This window comes from Rana temporaria, chromosome 3 (assembly GCF_905171775.1).
Source record: "Rana temporaria chromosome 3, aRanTem1.1, whole genome shotgun sequence".
NCBI lineage: Eukaryota > Metazoa > Chordata > Amphibia > Anura > Ranidae > Rana > Rana temporaria.
Genome location: NC_053491.1, coordinates 419564145 through 419587173, shown reverse-complemented (window position 1 = coordinate 419587173; position 23029 = coordinate 419564145). Strand labels below are relative to the sequence as shown.

Below are 23029 nucleotides of genomic sequence, written 5' to 3'. Positions count from 1 at the left end.
AAAGTCAGCTTATACAAATGGCTAATATAATGAATCACAAAACAAATGCATTTTTAAGTGGGTGCTTGGAGAAAGCCAGCATAATCAAGCGAAAAAAAATGTCAGGATATTGGAGCGAGTGTATGAGGGAGGAGAGGAGCAGCAAAGTGTGTGGGAGTCAGATGGAGTTCTATGTAAATACTGCCTTTTTCCTCTGGCCAATCAGAAGGTAAGATTGAATCCTATCCCAGCCCTTCATCGCTTGCCAATTTGGCTACCAGACTCCGCTCTCAGTGGATAATCAAATCTTCTGAGCTACAGGTCTGGCCTCCAACTGACAGGCAATAAATGGGAGCAGGTGAGTGGAAAGAGCAATAGGGACCATGACCTTTTCAGCAGGAGACATTGGTGGTCATAGAAGACTGGTGATCACTGAATGTGCAAAGTGCAATAACCCACAGCAATCGCATTACACCTCTCATCAAGCTACAGGCAGCCAGATCAATGAAAGGTGATTTCTGAATGGTTGCTGTGGGTTACTACACTTTATTCTTTACCTTATTTCATTTGTTTCATTCTGCAGGAAAGAGATATTTCCCAATGTATGTGATGACAACTCCTCTATAGAAATGCTTTTTGTGTAACTTTATATGTATCGGGTATTGACATATCAGAATGTTTCAAAATATTAAGGCTATAATTTAAAAAAAGAATATGTTCCAAACTAAAACGCAGGGCCAAGCGACTCTATTCTTGATGGGAACAGGCTGATGATTTGCATATATGTGGGGGAGCACGCAATGTTCTGCAAGCAAAAAAGGGAGGGGGGTACTATTTAAGGAATTGGGTGGAAGCAGTGATACTCTGCAGGGACACAGAACAGAGCAATATTCTGCCGGTAGGAGACACAAGAAATGCAATGTTCTGCATATCTAAGGGCTAGAGTAGACTACCCATATTTGATGTACTACAAGTCCCAGCATAACCTGGCATATTTAATATAATAAGGCTTGCTGTAACTTGTAGTTCCTCAACAGGTAGACTGGGAAGGTTTATTAAGGATAGACTGCATTATCTAGACTTGATGGTACCAATGAATTCGGTGAAGTTATTTTCTAATGAAGATGTCTTTCTACAGATGACAAAGTCAGTGTAGAGTTAATGGCCGATGACAGGAAAGAATTACATTTGAGATGTTGAAATGAGAACTCAATCTGTCAGATTTCAGGCAGCGACTCTCTGCTAGAGTGATGCTCTGCAAGTTTCATCAGACAAGGCGATGAAAAGGCTTTCTACGGGATATCTCACACGCTAAAGAAAAGAAGTTCAGCAGGGGGCTAATAAGTGGGGTGACATCTCATTAGCCCATTTATGCTGCGATGTTCTGCATCATTGCTAATGAGTTCTTGTATGTAGGCAGATTATGGCTGGGGTGGAATTGGAAAGATGATCTGCATGTTTCCCTTGGCAGCATGGTAGAGGAATGCTCTTCAGATGCCTAGTACTTAAAGGTATAGTGCAGGGGTCTGCAACCTTTAAGACATAAAGAGCCACTTGGACCCGTTTCCGAAGAAAAAAAAACTGGGAGCCGCAAAACCATTGCGACATTTAAAACAAATATAACACTGCATATATTGTTTTTTACCTTAATGCTATATACAGGATCGTGCAGTCAGATTACACCTCCACATGCCCAGCAAATGCAATACTGTACAATATCAGATAAGATTCCACCTCCACATGCCCAGCAAATGCAATACTGTACAATATATCAGATAAGATTCCACCTCCACATGCCCAGGCTGGCCCCAGCCCCCAGCCCTAGACTAGGCCGCTCCCCCCCAGTCCCAGATACTTTCAATCCACACATGATGTCAGTCCTCACCTGCGCTGCCTGCTCTAGTGCTCTTACTGTCCGTGTCACTCGTCGTCTGTCTCTCTCTCTTCACAGGGCCACGGTCTTTTATCCGGAGCGGAGCCTCCACAGGGGATATGTCGGCGGCTGATCTGAGAGCTCTCGAGTAGTGACAGGCTGAGGCGGGCAGGAGACTCCAGGCGCGTGCATGCGCCTGCGCCACCCGGGCCGTGAGCACAGACAGGCCAGCTCTGTGGCCAGTCACATGACGCGCCGTGACCGAATCACAGGTCAGCTCAGGCCTGTGGCCACATGACCCCCCCTGCCCCCCCGCACGCCGCGCGGTAGATGTAATTGTGGTAACGCCGCCCAAGTAATGGGAACGGCGTTACCGCGAGGGTAAGAGTAATCAGGTAGATTACTCGTTACCCTCAAAAGTTGCCCCGGAGCCGCGGCAAAGGTTCAAAAGAGCCGTATGCGGCTCCGGAGCCGCGGGTTGCAGACACCTGGTATAGTGTTATGCTCTGTTCTGACACTAGTGGAGCTGTTAATAGACTGCTACTCCACTGTGAGTCTTAGTGGAGAAGGTAAAAAGGTTATGTTCTGCATTTGCAGTTAATAGAGTGGTTAACAGAAATATGCTCTGCGGTGGTGAAGCAATGTTCTGCAGTGTCTGAATAGCCAAATTGATGGTAGTGCAATGCTCTGCTGTCTGAAGAGTGCGATAATGCTGGAGTGATGATTTGTAATGTAGAAAGAGAAATAGATTGATGCTCTGCAGTAATAATTAGTAGAAGTGATAAGGTAGTAAAGATCATTTTGAAGAAATACTCTGCGGCATCTGGTAGTACAAGTGACAATTGAGCGATACTCTGCAAGTGTCTGCTGGTGGAAGCGGTAAAGTAGTGATGGGGTACTGGAGATTATGGTGGGGTGATACTCTACAGTTTCTGATTGTGTTGGTAATGGAAGAGTGATAGTCTGCAGTGTCTGATTGAATGATACTCTGCTGTGACTGAGGTGAAGTGATAGGGAAACATTATACCTGCCTGTTTTTGCAAGAGACAGTTGAGAGATGGTCTGCAGAGTCCACTTAGTGAAAGTGATAATGGAGTCAGGTCCTCTTGTGTCACTCAATAGAAGTGATAATGGAACAGTGTCAGATAGTTGAAGCCGTAATGGAGAGATGCTCTGCATTGGCTTGTTTGTAGTAATGTTAAAGCAATGTTCTGCAGTGCTAGTTAGTAGATGTGATAATGGAGAGATGCTCTGCAGTGTGTTATTAGTGAAGGGAGTATTAGTAGAATACATCTTAGTCTCTGGGTTGTAGGGGGGATGTCAGGTTGATGCCCTCCAGTGTCTGGTAGATGAATTGGTGGTGGGGCAATATTCTGAAATTTTTGGTAGTGGAGGTGATGGTAGGGTTATGTACTGCAGTATCAACATATCAACAACGTTTTTGGTGGAGCAATGTTGTCTGCTATGTGAAGTCAATGGTGGAGCGATGCTCTGTTGTGTTTAGGTAACATAGGTGATAATGTTGCAATGATCTGCAGTGTCTGGGGCGCAAAGATGGTTGGGGTGCAATGGTCTCCACTACCTGAGAAGCAGAGATGAAGACAGAGTAATGCTCTGCTGTGTTGGGGTAATGGAGATAATGATGGAGTCAAATTGTTCAGTGTGTGGGTAGTGAAGGTGATGTTAGAGCAATATTCTGCAGACTCAGATTAATGGAGGTGGACAGGTCTAGATGGCAGAACTGATGGTGGCGCAATGTTCTGCAGTGTCTGGGTAATGAAGAGAATGGCATGGCAATGTTCTGCAGTGTCTGGATAATGAAGGTGATGGTAGAGCAATGTTCTGCAGTCTCTGGTTTGTGGAGGTGGACCAATGCTTTGCAGGTCTGGGTAGCACAGCTGGTGGTGGTGCAAATTTCTGCAGTGTCTGGGTAATGTAGGTGATCGTGGAGCAATGTTCTGCAGTCTCGAGATAGTGGAGGTGGACCAGTGCTTTGCAGGGCTGGGTAGCACAACAGATGGTGGTGCAATGATCTGCAATGTCTGGGCAATGTAGGTGATGGTGGAGCATGATTCTGCCGTGTTCAGGTAGAGAAGCTGATGGTAGTGCAATGTTCTGCAGCATCTAATTAGTGAAGGAGATGGTGGAGGGATGGAGGAGCAATGCTCTTCATTGTATTGGATAACTGAGCCTATCGTGGTGCAATGTTCTGCGGTGTCAAGGTAGTGGAGGAGAGGATAGAGCATTTGGGAAAGTGTTGTTCCTCATGATCTGGGTAGGTGAGCTTATGGTGGTACAATGTTCTGCAATAATATGTAGCAGAGGAGATGATGGAGCAAATGAGGAGCAATGAACTTCATGGTTTGAGTAGCTGAGTGTATGGTGGTACAATGTTCTGCAGTGTCTAGGTAGTGGAGGAGATGATAAAGGAGCGATATTCTTTATAGTTTGGGTAGTAGAATGCATTATGGTTAAATGTTCTGCAGTGTCTAGCTAGTGGAGGAGTTGATGGAGCAATGTTCTTCATGGTTTGGGTTGTTGAGTGTATGGTGGTGCAATTTTCTGCAGTGTCTAGGTAGTGAAGAAGATGATGGAGCAATGGAGTAGTGATGTTCTTCATGGTTTGGGCAGGTGAACTTGTGGTAGTGCATGTTCTGAATTATCTAGGTAGTGGAGATAATGGATGAGAAATGCTCTTCATGGTTTTAATGAGTTGGCTTATGTTGGTGCAATGTTCCACAGTCTCTAGGTAGTGGAGGAGACGACAGAGCGATGTTCTTCATGGTTTGGGTAGCTAAGCTTATGGTGGTGCAATGTCTAGGTAGCTTTAGAAGATGATAGAGGAGCAATGTTCTTCATGTTTTGGATAGGTGAGCTTATGGCGGTGCAATGTTCTGCAGTGTCTAGGTAGTGGAGGAGATGATGGAGACTTATTCTTCATGGTTTGAGTAGCTGAGTTTATGGTGGTGCAATGTTCTGCACTGTCTAGGTAGCGGAGGAGATGAATGATAGAGGAGCAATGTTCTTCATGGTTTGGGTGGCTGAGCTTATGCTGGTGCAATGTTCTGCAGTGCCTAGGTAGAGGGGGAGACAATGGAGCGATGTTCTTCATGGTTTGGGTGGCTAAGCTTATTGTGGCTCAATGTTCCACAGTGCCTAGGTAGCAGAGGAGATGATGGACGAGCGATGTTCTTTATGGTTTGGGTTGTTGAGCTTATGTTGATGCAATATTCTGCAGTGTCTAGGTAGTGGAGGAGATGATGGAGGAGCGATGTTCTTCATGGTTTGGGTAGCAGAGTGTATGGTGGTGCCATGTTCTGCAGTGTCTAGGTAGTGAAGAAGATGATTGAGCAATGGAGTAGTGATGTTATTCATGGTTTGGGCAGGTGAACTTATGGTAATGCAATGTTCTGAATTAGGCAGGGGAGGGGATGATGGAGGAGAGATGCTCTTCATGGTTTGGATAGGTAATCTTATGGTGGTGCAATGTTCTACAGTTTCTAGGTGGCGGAGGAGATGATGGAGCGATGGTGGAGCAATGTTATTCATGGTTTGGATAGGTAATCTTATGGTGGTGCAATGTTCTACAGTTTTTAGGTAGCGGAGGAGATGATGGAGCGATGGTGGAGCAATGTTATTCGTGGTTCTAGGTAGCGGAGGAGATGATGGAGCAATGGTGGAGCAATGTTATTCATGGTTCTAGGTAGCGGAGGAGATGATGGAGCAATGGTGCAGCAATGTTATTCATGGTTCTAAGTAGCGGAGGAGATGATGGAGATTCTTGGTTTAAGTAGCTGAGCTTAGGTGCTGCAATGTTCTGCACTGTCTTGGTAGCAGAGAAGATGATAGAGGAGCAATATTCTTTATGGTTTGGGTTGCTGAGTAATAAAGGTGTAGAAGTGCTGACAGCGATTATTAGACTTGGGAACACAGCAGGCTCGGTTTAATTTGTACTTCCAGCTGGATGTAGAAAGGTAACACTAGAAGGCAGAGGGGATAACACATGTACAATGTGCAGGTCACAGTGGGGATTTAGGGATGAATGAGCTGATGTAGTGAAGGAGCTTGTAGTCAGGGACCATCAAACCTTGTGTGGTCTCTGCGAGGTGAGCAATTATTCTGCTTGTGCTCTGTGGGCTCTCTCAGCACCGCTCTTCATATTTCTCATCTCTGGCAGGGAAATGAATGATACCGGCGAGGGGTTAATGGAGTATAATCTCAATAGTTACGCCACTATGAGATGCCAAAACAAGGTGATTGTGTATCCAGAGCTTCTTCACCCGTAGCAACTATTCAAGTCATCAGTGTACAGCCATCAGAGAAATGGAAGATGCTATTTCCTCGGTTGCTATGGGTTACCACACGTTTCCATGAAACCTCATTTACAACAAAAAAAAACCACAGGAAGGTTGTCCCTAGCAACAAGTCAAGTCAGATTTGCATTTTTAATAGTTGCTGGGAGAATTAAACATGGAGTGTGTTGTTGGTTGTAGGTAAGATTTCCTCTTTTCCTTGGATGAGTATTCCGGAATGCTTGTCTTTTGTGCTATAAAAACACATTCTATTATTATGGATTATTTAGTTAGAGGGGTGCAACCAAATCTCCAATGGGAAAGTTAACTTTTTGCATATATATATATATATATATACAGGGCTTTTTTTCAGGGGGAACTTGGGGGAACTCAGTTCCACCACCTCTGGCTCAGACCCTTTGGTGCCTGCTCACCACAATCACTTGTAGACACAGAAGTCTGGTTTCTGTGTTTACAAGTGACAGTTCTGCACTCTGTGTGTAACCCCCCTGAACTCTGCACTCTGTATGTAACGCAATCCTGGTATTTAATGCCCCTTTAAGACCCTTCTACTGTTTGTGAAATCTGAACAGGTCGTGGTTGAGTTTTCCTGCACCTATTTTCTGAGAAAAAAAGCTCTGTGTATATATATATATATATATATATATATATATATATATATATATATATATATATAAATCCAGCGTGACCGCGCTTATTTATAAAGGTCCTAACCAATCTGAACACGTTCACCATGATAGGTTTGGCAGGACTGACCGCACATTCTCAGGAAAACCTGTAAATGTGCTTAATAAATAGGGTGCATGTCTCGTTAGTGAATACATATAGCGAATCTCTTTATAAATACGGTGCATGTCTCCTTTATGAATACATATATTATTATTATACATATTTATATAGCGCCAACAGTTTACGCAACGCTTTACAATGTAGAGGTGGACAGCACAATTGCAGTACAGTTCAATACAGAAGGTACAGGAGGGCCCTGTCCATAATGAATCTCCTTATAAATACGGTCCATGTTTCCTTAGTGAATATACAATGAATCTCTTTATAAATAAGTTGCCTGTCTCCTTAGTGAATATATAGCGAATCTCCTTATAAATACTGTCCATGTCTCCCTAGTTAATTTATATAGATACTCTTCTTATAAATACGATCCATGTCTTCTTGGTGAATATACAGTAAATATCTTTAGAAATAGAGTGGAAGGGTTACATGCTGGTTTAGTCTAGGGCGCCATGTATAAGGTGTATTACATACACTGGACTGGCAGGGTCTCTCCATCTGTGTGACCGGTCCCGCTCAGCATCCTCACTTAGGTGCTTTGTGCTGCAGTTGTATGCTCACCTCCTCACATAGAATACAGGGTTAATAACCATGCACTGTACATGACTAGGGTAGGTCAGGGGTCACCAATTACCCTCTGGCCTGTCTCTCTAGCTACAGCCATGGCCAAAAGTTTTGAGAATGACACAAATACTAATTTTCACAAAGTCTGCTGCCTCAGTTTTTGAGATGGGAAATTGCATATACTCCAGAATGTTATGAAGAGTGATCAGACGAATTGCAATTAATTGCAAAGTTCCTCTTTGCCATGAAAATTAACTTAATCCCATAAAAAAAATGTCCACTGCATTTGTGAAGAAGGCTTCAGGGTGCCCAAGAAAGTCCAGCAAGCGCCAGGACCGTCTCCTAAAGAGGATTCAGCTGCGGGATCGGAGTGCCACCAGTGCAGAGCTTGCTCAGAAATGGCAGCAGGCAGGTGTGAGCGCATCGCCACCCACAGTGAGGCGAAGACTTTTGGAAGATGGCCTGGTGTCAAGAAGGGCAGCAAAGAAGCCACTTCTCTCCAAAAAAACATCAGGGACAGATTGATCTTCTGCAGAAAATATGGTGAATGGACTGCTGAGGACTGGGGCAAAGTCATATTCTCCGATGAAGCCTCTTTCCGATTGTTTGGGGCATCAGGAAAAAGGCTTGTCTGGAGAAGAAAAGGTGAGCGCTACCATCAGTCCTGTGTCATGCCAACAGTAAAGCATCCTGAGACCATTCATGTGCGGGGTTGCTTCTCATCCAAGGGAGTGGGCTCACTCACAATTTTGCCCAAAAACACAGCCATGAATAAAGAATGGTACCAAAACACCCTCCAACAGCAACTTCTTCCAACCATCCAACAACAGTTTGGTGAAGAACAATTCATTTTCCAGCACAATGGAGCACCGTGCCATAAGGCAAACGTGATAACTAAGTGGCTCGGGGACCAAAACGTTGACATTTTGGGTCCATGGCCTCGAAACTCCCCAGATCTTAATCCCATTGAGAACTTGTGGGCAATCCTCAAGAGGTGGGTGGACAAACAAAAACCCACTAATTCTGACAAACTCCAAGAAGTGATTATGAAAGAATGGGTTGCTATCAGTCAGGAATTGGCCCAGAAGTTGATTGAGAGCATGCCCAGTCGAATTGCAGAGGTCCTGAAAAAGAAGGGCCAACACTGCAAATATTGACTCTTTGCATAAATGTCACGTAATTGTCGATAAAAGCCTTTGAAACGTATGAAGTGCGTGTAATTATATTTCACTACATCACAGAAACAACTGAAACAAAGACCTAAAAGCAGTTTAGCAGCAAACTTTGTGAAAACTAATATTTGTGTCATTCTCAAAACTTTTGGCCACAACTGTATACTTCCCACTACCCAATAAAATACTCCAAGTGAGATTAAACGGCCGTAAAGCCTTTTATTATAAACAACATACGAATAAATAACAAAACATAACACTTCAAGTCAACTTGGGTTTGAAGTCCTTGAAGGTACCATATTACTGAAACATTGTGTCTGTGGCACCCACTAGATAAGATATGCCCCCAGCCACAAGACACCACCTCAGGGGCAATCCCAGCTGACCTCAGACACATTACTGGTCTACCATGACCTGGTCACTATTGGTGGAAAGCAGGGGTCAAGTCCTGGGGAAAAAAGTGTGGGAACTCCCACCCAAGATCCACTCCCCCACCAAAAGAAAAAAAAAAATGATACGCTCATATGCATAGTTACTAAACCGCATGTTTTTTTTTTTTGATCCACTGTACCTTAGTAATCCTTTATGTTACTGGCCGATTCCTGTATATGGATTCATCGGGTAGTTTGCGGGTATTCGCAAGTTACCCGCAAGTTCTTTCAAAATCCCGCGATAACTCGCGGCAGACCTCCGCAATGTCTCCTGGGAACAATGACAAAAGCTCCCAGGAGTCATTGCGGCATCGAGGAAGTGACAGAAATACCCGCACACTACCTGATGAATCCATATACAGGAAGCGGCCAGTAACATAAAGGATTACTAAGGTTCACCTGCCCCTGACAGTGACTCGAGCTGGGCATCGCCGCTTAGTGAAGGATTGGCTCGGGCGGCTCGGCTGCTCTAGTCCTGCAAAGGGAACCGAGTTCCTGCTGTGAAAAAAGTGCAGGAACTCCGTTCCCACGCGTTCCCACAGGACTTGAGCTCTGGTGGACCACCAACTTGAGGGGACCATGCCAACGATGGTTCCCCACCTTTTTCCCAAAAACCGCCATATATCCGTTACAAACTACCACCAACCCAAAGTAACCAAACAAAAAAGGGAGGGAGGGCGTTCATCTGCTGGCTCCAATTCTCCAACTGATTCTGTCACACCCCTGCCGGCAAACTATGCTTTTACACTCCTCCCCATAACCCCGTCTCTTCAACCAATCACGTAACCAGCATAACTTTACCATTTTACACGATTAACCCCACGCCGTAAGGTTCCCCTTCCACCTGGCATGTATGCCCTTCTCTTATTCATTTGAATCCTAGCTCCGGGCCTGCCTTGGCACTCAGGGACTGTCACAGCCCACCCACAGACTGAGGACAGTACTCAAGCCTGTTGGAGCGAGAGATAGACCAAGTAATACACCATACCAGGGATGGACTGGCCATTGTGACTACAGGGAGTTTCCTGGTGGGCCGATTGCTCAGTGGGCCGGCTTCAGTGACAGCGGAATGCCGCGTCCCTCCGCTCCTCTGTCTCTCCCTTCCCGCAGCGCTCACCTGGGGGGAACAAAGAAGCAGGGGGGACGACAGAGGAGCATGGGGGGAGGGGACAGACAGCTGACTCAACAGCGGGAGTTGTCCGGCCGCCATTGGAAAGATCTGTCAAAGTGGGCCAGTCTGGATGAAGTCCAGGGCCAAATTTCTGTCCCAGTCCAGCCCTGCACCATACCCCTGCACTGCTAGACTAAATGAAAACATTATCATTGCAGTACAAGGGCCCTGCTGAAAGGGTAGATTTTGTCTAATTCCTAAAGAGTTCATATCCATACCTCCCAACTTTTTGAGATGGGAATGAGGGACACCTGGTATCAGCAAAAGTATGCAGGCATAGGACACACCCCTCTACCACGCCCACTTAACCCCCGGACCATATTGCTGGTCAAAGACCAGAGCACTTTTTGCGATTCGGCACTGCGTCGCTTTAACTGACAATTCGTGCGACGTGGCTCCCAAACAAAATCGGCGTCCTTTTTTTCCCACAAATGGAGCTTTCTTTTGGTGGTATTTGATCACCTCTGCGGTTTTTAGTTTTTGCGCTATGAACAAAAGTAGAGCGACAATTTTGAATAAAAAATTAATATTTTTTACTTTTTGCTATAATAAATATCCCCCAAAAATATATATAAAAACATTTGTTTTCCTCAGTTTAGGCCAATACGTATTCTTCTACCTATTTTTCGTAAAAAAACAAATCGCAATAAGCGTTTATAGATTGGTTTGCGCAAAAGTTATAGCGTTTACAAAATAGGGGGTATTTTTATGGCATTTTTATTTAATTTTTTTTTGTTTACTAGTAATGGCGGCGATCAGCGATTTTTTGTTTTCGGTACTGCGACATTATGGCGGACACTTTTGACACATTTTTGGGACCATTGGCATTTTTATAGCGATCAGTGCTATAAAAATGCATTGGATTACTATAAAAAAGCCACTGGCAGTGAAGGGGTTAACACTAGGGGGCGGGGAAGGGGTTAAGTATGTTCCCTGGGTGTGTTCTAACTGTAGGGGGGGTGGCCTCACTAGGGGAAATTACTGATCTTCTGTTCATACATTGTATGAACAGAAGATCAGCATTTCCTCCCTTGACAGGAACGGGAGCTGTGTGTTTACACACACAGCTCCCGGTCCCCGCTCTGTAACGAGCAATCGCGGGTGCCTGGCGGCGATCCACAAAGCTTTTACGCTTCGTTTTTTCTCCGTAAGTTTTAGTTTGCAAACGCAAAATTAGTTTTGAATTTTTTTTTTTTTGCCGTATCTTTTTTTTTTCCCGACGCAACTTTATTGACCCGTCGCGATCCACAAATCTCGGCGTAACGTAATTTTGCGCTATGCACATCGGGAAAATGACGTCACGAGCATGCGCAGTACGGCCGGCGCGGGAGCGCGCCTAAGTTAAATGGGAATCGCCTTGCGGCGGCGGAATTTAAGTTACACAGCCGAAAATTTCTAGGTAAGTGCTTTGTGGATCGGGCACTTAGGTAGAAATTTTAAGGCAGTGTAACTTAAATGGAAAAATTTACGTTACGCCGGCTCTTTGTGGATCTGGCCCTTCATTCCTGTCTCCACCTAGCAATGCAGTGACATGCGGTACCTTCCTGCGAGCTGCGATAAAATGCTACAAGTATGCATTGTAGTGCAACGCAACGCACCGTGCCTCCTGGGGAACAACTGTTTTCTATGTGCCATATGGGAACTAGCATTTATTTTTCCTTGAAAACATCCATTTTGCGTCATTCAAGTTTTTCTTTATTAAAAATCGAATAAATCGACTGCCATTATCAGAAGAAGTATTTGTATAATTCAGGAGGTTTTCGTTTTGCATTTCCTTATAATATATTTCAATAAAAATGGAGGCTGTTTTTTTCTTATTGATGGCGCTGGATGTTGTTATTGGTTCGAGCTTTACATAGCAGCAGCTGGGGGAGACCTTCTAAATGCTGGGTGTTTTTTCTCCTGTAATGTGTGGGTCTGTTGCCATAGGATTCTGTCAGGATTTGACTTGATCTGGTAGAGGCTGCTGTCCCTGACGATTGCTCCTGCCTGACTCATGCAGCACAGAGTGTGCGTGGGAGGCTCAGCTACCTCTAAAGACTAGCGCTGAAAAATCAGGGACAACGAGACTTTCTTAGGGTTGAACAGAGAAGTGTGTGGGAGCTCGCTGCCTGGGAGATTTTCAACCTATCTCCATTATTGTTGTTCACTCTGATCCTTACACATTGCCCTTTTCCATATGTGTAGGTTATGTATGATGCAAAATGGTCTCAAACATAAAAAAATTATAAAATGATAACAAATGGCGCTTGCATGCTCTGATCGCTGTACAATCTCACTGACATGAGGATGACCCAAGGTTGTATACTATATTGTCAAAAGTATTGGGACGCCTGCCTTTACACGCACATGGCATCCCAGTCTTATGCCCCATACAGACGATCGTTTTTTGTGATGAAAAAAAATGACGTTTTTGAAAACGTCATTTAAAATGATAGTGTGTGGGGAAAATGTCGTTTTATGTCTTCAGAAAAACGACCAAAAAAAAATTCGAACATGCTCGAATTTTTTGTGTCGTTTTTCAAAATGTCATTTTTTGTGTCAATGAAAATGATAGTGTGTGGGCAAAACGACGTTTTTAAACCCGCACATGCCCAGAAGCAAGTTTTGAGACGGGAGGTAAAACTACCATTCATAATGGAGTAAGCACATTCATCACGCTTTAACAGACAAAAAAGCACGAATCATCTTTTACTAACAAGTAACCAGCTAAAAGCAGCCTCAAGGCGAATAGAACTTCCCCTTTAGAGTGCCGTCACTTTGTTCATCATTTTTCAAAATGATGGTGTGTATGCTCCATCGTTTTTGAAAATGAAGTTTCAAAAATGTCGTTTTTTTTCATCACTTCAAACGTCATTTTTTTTTCATCACAAAAAACGACCGTCTGTATGGGGCATAAGTCTGTAGGGTTCAATATTGAGTTGGCCCACCCTTTGCAGCTATAAGAGCTTCAACTCTTCTGGGAAGACTGTCCACAAGGTTTAGGAGTGTGTCTATGGGAATGTTTGATCATTCTTCCAGAAGCACATTTGTGAGGCCAGGCCCCAAGTTCCTCCACCCCAAACTCCCTCATCCATTAGCTAGATTCACGTACCTGTGCCTAACGTTAGGCAGGCGTAGCGTATCTCATATACGCTACGCCGCCGTAGGTTAGAGAGGCAAGTGCTGTATTCACAAAGCACTTGCATCCTAAGTTACGGCGGTGTAGCGTAAATCGGCCGGCGTAAGCACGCCTTATTCAAATTGTGAAGAGGTGGGCGTGTTTTATGCTAATGAATCGTGACCCGACGTGATTGACGTTTTGAACAAACGGCGCATGTGCCGTCTGTGGATGTATCCCTGTGCGAATGCGTCGGATAGAATGCCTAAGATACGTCGAACACTGCCTACGTCGGGAACAAGCGTGCTGTGCTGTATTCACAAAGCACTTGCGTCCTAAGTTACGGCCGCGTAGCGTAAATCGGCCGGCGTAAGCGCGCCTAATTCAAATTGTGAAGAGGTGGGAGTGTTTTATGCTAATAAAGCGTGACCCGACGTGATTGACGTTTTGAACAAACGGCGCATGTGCCGTCCGTGGACGTATCCCAGTGCGCATGCGTCGGATAGAATGCCTAAGATACGCCGAACACTGCGTACAACGTGAACGTAACTTACGCACAGCCCTATTCGCGTACGACGTAAAAAGATACGCTTTTTCCGACGTCCATACTTTGCATAGGCTGCCCTACCTACAGACCAGCTTTATCTTTACGCCGGCGTATGTCTTGCGTAAACGGCGTAACTAATTGCGACGGGCGTACGTACGTTCATGAATCGGCGTATCTTGCTCATTTGCATATTCGACGCGGAAAACTACGGAAGCGCCACCTAGCGGCCAGCGTAAATATGCACCCTAAGATACGACGGCGTAGGAGACTTACGCCGCTCGTATCTTAGCCTAATTTAAGCGTATCTGGTTTGCAGAATACGCTTAAATTTACGATGGCGCAGATTCAGAGTTACGACGGCGTATCTACTGATACGCCGACGTAACTCTTTGTGAATCTGCCTACATGTCTTTATGGACCTTGCTTTGTGCACTGGTCCAAATCATTTGGTGGAGGGGGGATTATGGTGTGGGGTTGTTTTTCAGGGGTTGGGCTTGGCCCCTTACTTCCAGTGAAGGGAACGCTTAAGGTATCAGAATACCAAGACATTTTGGATAATTTCATGCTCCCAACTTTGTGGGAACAATTTGGGGATGGCCCCTTCCTATTCCAACGTGACTGCGCACCAGTGCACAAAGCAAGGTCTATAAAGACGAACGAGTTTGGGGTGGAGGAACTTGACTGGCCTGCACAGAATCCTGACCTCAACCCAATAGAACACCCAGGTCTTCTCGTCCAACATCAGTGCCTGACCTCACAAATGCACTTCTGGAAGAATGGTTAACAATTCCTATAGGCACACTCCTAAACCTTGTGGACGGCCTTCCCAGAAGAGTTGAAGCTGTTATAGCTGCAAAGGGTGGGCCAACTCAATATTGAACCCTCCGGACTAAGACTGGGATGCCATTAAATTGGATGTAAACCCGATTCATGAAATTTCAGCTGGGCATATATATCTGCAGTGTTTTGTTCTCTCTCTTCAAAGAGCTATGTCCCGTAGCTCTCTCCTGAACCGTTCCTCTGTTATCAGCCTGGTAACTCCTGACAAATTCTCTGACACATCGGATAAAAGCAGCCTGACATTTCTGTCAGGGGAGGTTGCTAAAATAGATTAGCAGGGAGCTGGCCCTGTTACAAAACACCTCTGAGAGTCTCTACCTATGACGAGAGGGGGTGTGGAAATTTGCAGTGGTGTATCGTAAACACGTCCGGCGCAAGGCGGGCCAAATCGAATGGGGCGAGTACCATTTAAATTAGGCGCGCTCCCGACGTGCTTTGCGTGAAATTACGACGCGCCGACGTTTTGTGAATCGCGACGTCAACAAAGCAGTTACGCCGGGAAAAAGAAAAAATGTAAAAATAATGTAATGTAAAAATAATTCAAAAGCGACGCGGGAAAGACGGGCATACTTTAACATGGTGGAGTACTTTTACACCATGTTAAAGGTGCCCTATCTTTGCGACGGGAAACTAACACTTGCGACGACGTAACGACAGGAAAAATCTTTGTGGATCTCTGTAACTCCTAATTTGCATACCCAACGCTGGTTTACGACGCGAACTCCCCCCCAGTGGCGGCCGCGGTACTGCATCCTAAGATCCGACAGTGTAAAACAATTACACCTGTCGGATCTTAGGGATATCTATGCGGAACTGGTTCTATGAATCAGCCGCATAGATACTCTGAGGCCGAGTACTCACGAGCAAACATGTCCGTTCGAAATGTCCGACGGGCTGTTTCCGGCGTACAAGGCTGTTTTTTCATTTGGCCCGCTGGCTTGTACACACCAGCAGAGGATATTTCCCTGCGGACCTGAACGCGTGCACGTAATCCACGTTTGACGTCACTATAAAGGGAAAGGCCAAAGTCAATGGCGACGCCCTCTGTTCCGCTTTTGCTAGTTACGGCTTTGCTCGTGTTAGTGAAGGTTTGGTTAGAGCTGATTCGCGCTTCTCGGTCTCCAGGCTTTAGCAGGTAGTATTTTCTCGTTCAGTGCGTGTGCTTGTGGGTACGTAGTTGGCATTCGGGTACAGGCGTGCAGTTCGTTCTGCTTAGCAGATTCGTACTGTGCGTTCGTATCTGTGTGTCGTGCGTTCTTTGCAGGTACCACTGGATTTGATTGTGCTTTCTGTTGGAGTGTGTTCTTGACTGACCAGCCGGCCGGTTTGAAGCCATGATGGAGCAGCAGCGTCAATTTTCGCGAGTTGGTGCTGTTTATGGGATGGCTGCTGGATATGTTCATTATTCCAGTACTTTGGCCAGAAACAGGGGGCGGAGGCGTTTCTGGACCAAGAATTGGTTGCGCCAGCGTGACCAGTTCTCACATATGCCTCTGCTTAGGGAACTCCAGGAGAATAATCCTAATGACTATAGGAATTTTCTCCGCATGACGGACCCCGTATTCAACAGTCTGCTGGATCTTCTGTCCCCCTATATCACGAGGCAGGACACTGTGATGCGCCAAGCCATCACGGCCGAGCAGAGGCTTATTGCCACGTTGCGGTACCTGGCGACTGGGAGGAGCCTGCAGGACCTCAAGTTCTCGACAGGCATCTCTCCGCAGGCGCTTGGGGTCATCATACCGGACACGTGTGCTGCCATCATTAAAGTTATGCACGAGGAGTATATGAAGGTAAGTTTCCTCATTTTAACCTCACAATGTGTCTTTAATAATGTGGCAAACTAACTTTTTATTTTATTTCCCAGATATGCTGTGTGTTTAACGAACGTTCCCTTTTCTCACTATGCATGTTGATATCAGCTTTTACATGTTCTTTTTATTTTTGCCTACCTGCATATTTTGATCTTACCCAATATTAACCTGTCCAGCATGCTATCTTTGGGCCAACCCCCACCATGCCACTTTTTATTTATTTTTTTGTTTTCTAAAAACAGTTTAAACACCCCCCACCCCCCCTTCAAAGTGTTTTTGTCCCCATCAGAGGGCTGTGGAGTCTCTTATTAATTAAGTGGGCCTATATATTTGTGCCCCGAAATTCTCCCTTCATAATTTGCAAATGCTATTTTAAAAATGTAAAGTTGCACAAGGATGCTTGTATGATTATGTTTGCAATGTTTATGTGCCAAAGTACTAAATCTCTTTTTTTGTTTGTCCCCACAGCTACCCTCCACACCACAGGAATGGCAGTCTGTGGCTTCCCAATTTGCCGAGCGGTGGGATTTTCCTAACTGCGGTGGAGCAATAGATGGGAAACACGTCCGCATTGTGCCCCCACCCCACTCGGGGTCCTTCTATTATAACTACAAGGGTTATCATAGTATCGTGTTGATGGCGGTGGTGTCGGCACAGTATGAGTTTCTATATGTGGACGTGGGGAAGAATGGCCGGATGTCAGATGGGGGAGTGTTCGCACGGACTGATTTCTATGATCGTCTCCAAACTGGTGGTCTGGCATTGCCACCAGATGAAGATAATGTGGAAGGACTTCCGTTTGTGTTCCTAGCGGACGAGGCTTTCGGCCTTGGACCTCACCTAATGCGGCCTTTTCCCCAGAGGACCCTCACCTTAGAGAGGAGTGTGTTTAATTTTCGGTTGTCCAGGGCTCGGAGGGTAGTCGAGAATGCCTTTGGGATCCTCAGCAACCGGTTCCGCCTGTTCCTGACATCGATACATTTGGCGGAATATAAATTGAACACCGTTATATTTGCCTGCTGCATTTTGCACAATTTTCTACGCAGGCACTCCCAGACGTACCTAGCCTCCATGGGCTCTGAGGCAGGACTACCCTCAGAGAACATTCCTGGCCTGGACACTGGTCGCGCTGGCTTGGCCCCCCAATCTGCTCGTGAGGTACGCGACAAATATGTTGAGTACTTCATGGGTCGGGGGGCCATTGCTATGCCAGATCATATTTCTTTCTAATTCGGCCCCCAAAGAAAGGAATATTCTCACAACTAATAAATAATTAGACCATTGGACTTTATACAGTTGTTTGTCATTACTGCTTTTTCTCTATTTTTCTGTCTTCCAGGTTATCTCCAAAAATAGTGCACTTCTAGTGCCAAATTTACTTACTCAGATGTATTAACTAACCACATTTGCACATTATTCACTCATCTACAAACTGGGTATTGAGTCTAGAAATAAGAAGCCACTCATTTTTCTGCTTTTGATGTCTCATTTTTTTTTTTTTATTTTAGTCATTTTTTAAAAAGAAATGTGTATTTTTAGGCAGAAAACATTTCCTGCAAATTCTTGAGACAAAATATAGGCTTTTAATTATTTATTTTTTTGTCTTTATTGACAGTGATTATCAATAATAATGATCGAAACACAATGTAAGAATAATTTCACTGAAACTATACGCAAGAATTTTTGGGCTTGTCATTTGTTTGTGTCTAATTTTTTAAACAAGATTTTAACACAACACAAAATTTTTTTTTTTTTTTAGAAAAATTAGTTAACTTCTTTCTTTAGGTGAGATTTATTGTTCGTTTTGTGATCTGAAACTGGAAACATTTACAAACCAAAAAAGATCAACACCAAACAAAAATTTAAAAAAAGAACAGCAGTCAGTCATGGATGGTGTGCTTTCACACTGGAACACGCCAAAATTTCTAAATGCACACATTCAGTGAAAACTCGCCAAATGTCATTGGTTAAACAGACAAATGGCCACATGTGCTATCTGACATCATGGGTGATCAATGTCTGTGTTTTGTGGGAGCAAACCCTTCTTCCTCTCAACTACTTGAGGATCGAGGAGGGGTTTGTACCCACAAAGCACAGACAATAGATAGTCTGTGATGGCAGATAGCACATATTGGCACACTGTGTGTGCATTTAGAAATTTTGGCGTATTATAAAGTACAAAAATTAAAAAGGGTTTTGTGGGCGGGGGATGGGCGGGGGATGGGCTTCTGTGGTTCAGTCTTTGACACGGCCCATCATGTCAATGATATTTTTGTAATTTTGTTCGATGACTAGCATCCTTTGTCGCATGTTCTCCATTTCCGTGCTACACTCTGAAATGACATTTCGCACATTCTGCTCCATGACTAGCATCCTTTCCCGCATAATGTCCATTTCCGTGCTGCACTCCATTAGTTGCTGTATAATGATAGAAGCACTTGCACGTGAAAATTGTGCTACTCCATCTTCATCCCCTAAAAATAAACAAATTGGCATTCAAAATATGTAAATAATTTCCAGCCTATCTGCATATGTTTGGCCCTATTAATATAGGGGTGACACTGACCTGATGGCCTGATAATTTCCACATCCCCAATTTCTTCATCTTCTATCACTCCTCCTTCTTCCACCACCTCCCCATCATCTTCTATCACTCCTCCTTCTTCCACCACCTCCCCATCATCTTCGACTCCTCCTTCATCCATCAATCCACCTTCTTGCAATTCGCCAAATTGTTCTTGCGCCACTTGCCCTTCATCTGATATCAATTCTAAGTCCAAAATAACTTCTTCCTCCTCTCTTCCTTCCTCCTTTCTTCCTTCCTCTTCTCCTTCCACATCCTCTTCTCCTTCCACATCCTCTTCTCCTTCCACATCCTCTTCTCCTTCCACATCCTCTTCTCCTTCCACATCCTCCTCTCTTCCTTCCCCAGCCTCCTCCTGCTCAACATGTGGAGGTGTTTGATTTTCCGGGTGTCTGGCCCTCTCTGCCTCCTCCAATTGCTGGCGTCTTCTTTCCCCTATAAGAAATAATAAAAAACAAAAGGTATACTCATCAGCACACTGATATTGGATATCATAAATCGCACACATTGCATAGACGATACATTTATGATGATTTTTGGTTGTTTATTCTTTCAGCAATCCTCCATTTTTGGCGTAGTTCTAGGCCAAGCTCTGATCCTGCCCCTTTTTTGCAAAGAAGTGACACAAATGGATGTCCCCCCAAAACATTAATTCTCGTCGACCCTCCAAATAAATATACTTTGATTTTTGAGACACAGGTGCTTTGCATTTCAAGATGTTAAAAACATCAGCTTTATTTGCATTTTGGAGAATGAATCTTGTTTGCCTGTCACATTCACTCAATTTAATTTCTGTGATTTTGCTATTCAACAATGTTGGAAAACCAAGTTTGGGGCCAGTCAGCCATGTCCAGGTGTGTTGTTCCTGGAGTAACGTCACATTTTTGCTAAACAATGTCATATTACGCGTGTTTACTATTTCACCAAATTTGTTTAAGGTTGTTATTTGACATAAACACAATACAGTATCTACACGTGTTCAAAAGTACAAGCAGGCCAAGGAGGCAGATGTTAAAAAATACATGTCAACACATTAATGCAGACATTTCCCCCCCCCCCTTAAATAATATGGACTTACTTTTACGCAGAATTTTGAGTATCTTCTTCATGTGATGTGGCTCCCTCAATTTTAAATCGGACCAACGCTTCCGTAGTTGCTCCTTTGACCTGGTGACACCAAACATTCTCCTCATTCTCCTTGCCACCTTGTCCATTATGTGTGACTTCCTACGGTTCGGTGTTTTGTAGGGCCCACATTCACCATCATAATCCTTCCTCCTCATGATGTAAACCAACTCCACCATTTCTTCGAACGCCATATTAGTGGCTTTATATCTTTTAGGCCTGGATCGGGACGGTCCAGCCTCTGTCCCTTCACTTGCGCCATGAGAGCTCCGTGCCCGCTCGTGTGACATCGCCATCTTTCCTTCCCACAGAGATTAGGGGCGTGGAAACGAGGAAATGTCCCGTCAGGGGCGGAGATGAGGGCGGGGATTATTGCATATGCGGAGTGTCGCGAATGCCAACAACGTATTGACGTAGGTTACGCGGAGAATATTCGCGCGATTCCAGAACCTACACAGTTAACGCCATATTTACTTTTTCAATTGATTAGGGGCATGGCAAAGGTGACGAGGGCGGCGTTTCATACATACGCGGAGTGGATAAAAGGCGCTTGACGTGATTACGTAGGTTACGTGTTAATTCAGCGAGCGGAAGAAACGAGGATTGTGAGAGAGGCAGGTAAGAAATTTAAACATGGGATCAGCAGCGGGCTCTAAAATGCAGAGCAATGGGATGGGGCTTTGGTCTGTTGGTTGCACAGTTTTATTAAGCTATTATGTCTCTTGGATACCAGAATGTGATTTTCGTACCCAAATGCTTTTGTAGACATCACAAAATAGAGAGATCAAAAATGCTGTGACTCATTATCAATTATGTAGGGTGTATTCAGATCAGGCCAAGTAATGTTCTGTGTTGGTTGGACAGAGGTCATTAGGAAGTTTCTTTCATGTAATCAATGCTGAGGGGCAGGATATCTACACATGCAATAGTGCCTTGATGAATGCTGTCATTTGTAATAATTGTGTATGGTTGTAGATTTATATTATTTCCTGCAATGTAACCAAAGGGGCGGCATGTTAAAAAAAAATGTTAACTAAAACCAACCAATGGGGCAGAGCTGGCCAGCATTTTCTAAACAAGAGACACTGTGTTTGTATTTCTATATAGGTACTACTTTTTTAACAACATATTCTATCAATGTAAATGCTGAGGCTTTTTTTAATTGTGTTTTTGGTTTCTTTTCATTTTTTCAATCTAGAATAAAAAAAAGAAAATCAGAAATTCACAATGGATCTCCTGCAGAGCCAAGACATTATCCAGCATTTGCTGGATACATTTCGGGAAATGCCCATCCTGTGGGATTCAAAGCAGGACCATTACCACAATAAGGACGTACGAGCGGCAGCACTTGAACAGCTAGCAGCATACATGAGGACATGGGTGCCAGAATGCAGTGCCAACATGGTGAAGGATAAACTTGCCAACCTCAGGGGCACATATAGGAGAGCGTACAAAGCTCACCAAAAGCAGCTAAGATCTGGAGCAGCAGCAAGACCACCAAAGGAACCCAAGCTGTGGTATTACAGCCAGATGTCATTTTTGCGGGATCAACTGGAAGGCAGGCCATCAATGTCGAGTCTGAATCCATACCTTTCCTCCACGCTACCTCCCAGCGGGACTTCCCCAGATCACCACAGCCCTGCAGAGTCGGATGAAGAGGGCCTGGCTGACAGAGAGGCAGATCTGCGCCTCTACGATGATGAGGTATAGTAGTTTCATAACTATTTATGTAATAATCTTAATTATTGTTAGATTCTTGACTTGATATTGGTTAATAAAATACAAGCTGGGAAGTAAAAATCTAAAATCGTGGGCAAACAAATAGGTGTCAGGGATGACAACTGCAGGGGTCAGAGGGTGAGTCTGTTTTCAAGTTTAAATTCAAGGCAAAAAATAAGATTCAAGCATGAAAATGTGAGTGAGTATATTCCTAAATATATTACAACATGTCCCTTTTTTTTACACAGGAAGAAGAGACCAGCCAGGAGGTGGCAGATCCTCTCCTCACTGACAGCCAGGCCGAAGGGGTCAGTGGCAGCCAGGAGGAGGCCGGGCCCAGTGGCGTTCAGCAGCTCCCCAGGACAAGCACCACCAGCCAGGCTCCTCCCCTTTATATTAGGCCACCAGGCCGTAAGAAGAAATTGGGGGCAGTGGAGGAAGCCAGCCTGAAAATGATTCAGGAGGCGAGTGCCATCATGAGGGCCCCCCTCAACCCCACTGAGGCCTACAGTGCCTCCGTGGCACATGACCTCAATAAAGGCACGGAGGAGCAGAGGCAATTGGCCAAGGGCATCATCAACCAGGCCCTTTGGTGGATGCAGAGGGAGCTGCTGACCCCAGACACTGGGCTATGTGACCCGGCCCGGCTTGCTGAACACCATTCTCCTGCTGCCACATCATCCCCACCTGCAAGGGCCCAGGGAAGACCCGCTGGAAGGCAGCCTGGAAGGAAGGTTGCAAGGAAGAGGAGACGTTGATGCCCTGCCTTCCATTTGATCCCCCACAAATGGCATCTTGTTTGGACTACCACAGCTTGGGTTCCTTTGGTTATGTGCTGCTGCTTCAGATTTTCTTTTGTGTGCTTCCTGAGGTTGGCTAGTTTATCCTTCACCATGTTTCAAATGCAAGTTTGCATGTATGTTGCTAGCTGTTCAAGTGCTGCCATTCTGTTTTTGATCCTTTTTATAATTTGCTCAAATAAAAGCCTTTTTTTTTATTTGAAAAACG

The 23029-nt window shown here is 44.7% G+C and overlaps 1 protein-coding gene across 1 annotated transcript in view; it reads left to right on the top strand.

Annotated features, from left to right (window-relative positions):
• Positions 1-216: 216 nt before the first annotated feature.
• LZTS1 (leucine zipper tumor suppressor 1) overlaps positions 217-23029 on the top strand; it is an 83939-nt gene continuing 61126 nt past the window's right edge. The window contains exon 1 of the mRNA XM_040346130.1: positions 217-337. The gene's annotated coding sequence lies outside the window, so the exon portion shown is untranslated. The remainder of the gene's footprint in view (positions 338-23029) is intronic.